Here is a 3639-nt window from a genome sequence, read left to right as displayed (position 1 = left end):
CAAAAAAAAAAAAAAAAAAAAAAAAAAAAAAAGACTGTGATGATGGGTGGGATATCTACATAGCTTAAAGTATCTCCTCACATAAGAATCGATATTGTCAAAATGACTATACTACCCAGAGCAATCTATAGATTCAATGCAATCCCTATCAAATTACCAATAGCATTTTTCACGGAATTAGAACAAAAATTTTTACAATTTGTATGGAAATACAAAAGACCCCAAACAGCCAAAGCAATCTTGAGAAAGAAAAATGGAGCTGAAGGAATCAGACTCCCTGACTTCAGACTATACTACAAAGCTGCAGTGATCAAAACAGTATGGTACTGGCACAAAAACAGAAATATAGATCAGTGGAACAGGATAGAAAGCCCAGAGATAAACCCACGTACCCATGGTCACCTCATTTTTGATAAAGGAGGCAAGAATATACAATGGAGAAAAGACAGTCTCTTCAATAAGTGGTGCTGGGAAAACTGGACAGCTACATGTAAAAGAATGTAATCAGAACACTCCCTAACACCATACACAAAAATAAACTCAAAGTGGATTAAAGATCTAAATATAAGACCAGATACTATAAAACCCTTAGAGAAAAACATAGGCAGAACACTCTTTGACATAAATTGCAGCAAGATATTTTTTGATCCACCTTCTAGACTAATGAAAATGAAAACAAAAATAAACAACTGGGACCTAATTAAACTTAAAAGCTTTTGAACAGCAAAGGAAACCATAAACAAAACAAAAAGCCCACAGACGGGGAGAACATATTTGCAAACGAAGTGACTGACAAGGGATTGATCTCCAAATTATACAAACAGCTCATGCAGCTCAATATCACAAAAACAAACAACCCAATCCAAAAATGGGCAGAAGACCTAAATAGACATTTCTCCAAAGAAGACATTCAGATGGCTAACAAACACATGAAAAGATGCTCAACGTCACTAATCATTAGAGAAATGCAAATCAAAACTACAATGAGGTATCACTTCACACCAGTCAGAATGGCCATCATCAAAAAGTCTACACACAAATGCTGGAGAGGGTGTGGAGAAAAGGGAACCCTCCTACACTGTTGGTGGGGATGTAAATTGGTACAACCATTATGGAGAACAGTATGGAGGTTACTAAAAAAACTAAAAACAGAGCTACCATATGATCCAGCAATCCCACTCCTGGGCATATATCTGGAGAAAACCATAATTTGAAAATATACATGCACTCCAGTGTTCAATGCAGCACTATTTACAATAGCCAGGACATGGAAGCAACCTAAATGCCCAACAACAGAGGAATGGATAAAGATGTGGTACGTATATACAATGGAATATAACTCAGCCACAAAAAAGAACAAAATAATGTCATTTGCAGCAACATGGATGGACCTAGAGATTGTCATACTGAGTGAAGTAAGTCAGACTTCTAGAGAAAGACAAATATCATATGATATCACTTATATGTGGAATCTAAAAAAAACAGTACAAATGAACTTATCTATAAAACAGAAATAGAGTCACAGATGTATAAAACAAACTTATGGTTACCAGGGGTAAGGCAGGGAGGGATAAACTGGGAGATTGGGATTGACATATACACACTACTATATATAAAATAGATAACTAATAAGGACCTATTGTATAGCACAGGGAACTCTGCTTAATACTCAGTAATGACCTATATGGGAAAAGAATCTTAAAAAGAGTGGATATATGTATGCGTATAACTGATTCACTTTGCTGTACAGCAGAAACTAACACAACATTGTAAATCAATTACACTCCAATAAAAAATAAAAAATAAGTAAAATAAAATAAAATGAAAGTATCTCCTCACAGGTTTCTTATTACTTACTGTGGGAAAATAGTATCTTTACAACAAAGAGACCTTGTGGATGCCTCTCTAACCAAGTGATTCGATTTATTATCAACTTATACTGGGACAAACCAACAGTGTACACCTTTTAATAGAATATCCTGAGAAGGACACAACGTTACTTCTGTGTCATTACTGCCAAAATCATGAATCTAATCATGAGGATGAGATTGAGGGATTTACATAAAACACACCTAGATTGAGAAATTCTACAAAATAACTGGCCTGTATGCTTCAAAGATTTCAAGGTCAAGAAAGACAAAGACTGAGGAGCTCTTCATTATTTATTGCTATGCAATGATATTACCACAACATTAGTGGCTTAAAGCAACACACGTTCGTTACCGCTGTTTCTGTGAATTAGGAGTCTGGGCTGGTTAAGCTGGATCCTCTGCTCAGAGGTGTCTCACAAGGCAGTTGGGGTATCAGCCAGAGCTTCAGTCACATCTGAGGCTCAACTGGAGAAGGATCCTCAGCTAAGATCACTCAGGCTGTTGGGAGAATTCAATTTCTTGTGATTGTAGAACTGAGAAATTCTTTTTCTTGCTGGGTTCTGGCTGAAGACCTTTACAGGTTATTGGTTGGAGGCCAATCTCTGCTTCTCAAAGCCACGGTCAGTGCCTTGCCACACGGATTTTCCCAACATGGCCAGTTGCTTCCTCAAAGCCAGCAAGGGAGGCAGCCTCCATCAAGATGGGCAGTATAAGCTTATAATAATGTAATCAAACAGTCACATACCCATAATCACATAAATACATACATACCTTTGCCATACTGTATTTGTTGGAAATGTGGACAAAAAAAAGTTCCCTGCCATTTCAGTAAACAATGAATGTTGCCTGCCATCAAGCCATCAGCCACTGCAGCTGCCTCAACAGTGTGCCCAGAGGGGAATACAGGATAGAGAAATGCAGGATACTGGCCCTAGATATTGATAGTTAAGATGCATAACAAAGGAACAGTTTCTGTGAGCCCAGACTCTTGCATCTTCCCATAAATAGAAAAGCACTAAAAATCATTACGATGAAATGTCTGGGTTTTGTCTGTTTTTTGTTGTTGTTGTTTTTGTGTGTGTATGTGATTAGTTAGCAGTAGTCTTTTGATGTTCGACTACATGGTTTTTTTTTGTTGTTGTTGTTTTGTTTTGTTTCCCAGCAGAAACTCTTCTATGTCCTGGTTCCTCCCTTACGTCTATGGAATAGTTCCTCAGAGCTGTTTGAGAGGGTGTATCCTGGGATATAGTCCTCAGTAAGGCCACCAAATAAAACATAACTCTCAACTTTCAGGTTGTACATTTTTTTCAGTTGAAAGAAGCAAGTCAAGGTTTTGCCCTCACATAAAGGGAGGGGATCATACCAGGGTGTAAACAGCAGGATGAGGGGGTCGTGGAGGCCCCCTCAGGAATCCAACTAGAATAATATTGTATAATAAAGCACAGTGATTGGGACATAGCATGTGTTCAGTAGATATTTGCTGGGTCAATTTAAAAAGAAATGTGGGCTTTTTCTTAGAGTACTTTGGCAGTACTTTTGCTTATTGTATGTATGTAAATATGTCAGCAGTTGATCTCTGGGGAAGGGTTATTTCTTTTAGTGGTCTTTAGAAGTCGTATCACACTTAATAAGATCAGCTTATTCTTAGCAGCACTAGGCTTATGTGATATAGCAGTTTTCTGAGGACAGTGTTTGAGTACATGTTTCAAGTTGTTGCACAGTAGGGCTCAGCCTAGTATTTTAAATGTGTGAATTTAAATCAGACCAT

Source organism: Lipotes vexillifer, unplaced genomic scaffold (assembly GCF_000442215.2).
Source record: "Lipotes vexillifer unplaced genomic scaffold, Lipotes_vexillifer_v1.1 scaffold231, whole genome shotgun sequence".
Lineage (NCBI taxonomy): Eukaryota > Metazoa > Chordata > Mammalia > Artiodactyla > Lipotidae > Lipotes > Lipotes vexillifer.
This window is presented reverse-complemented; position numbering follows the sequence as displayed.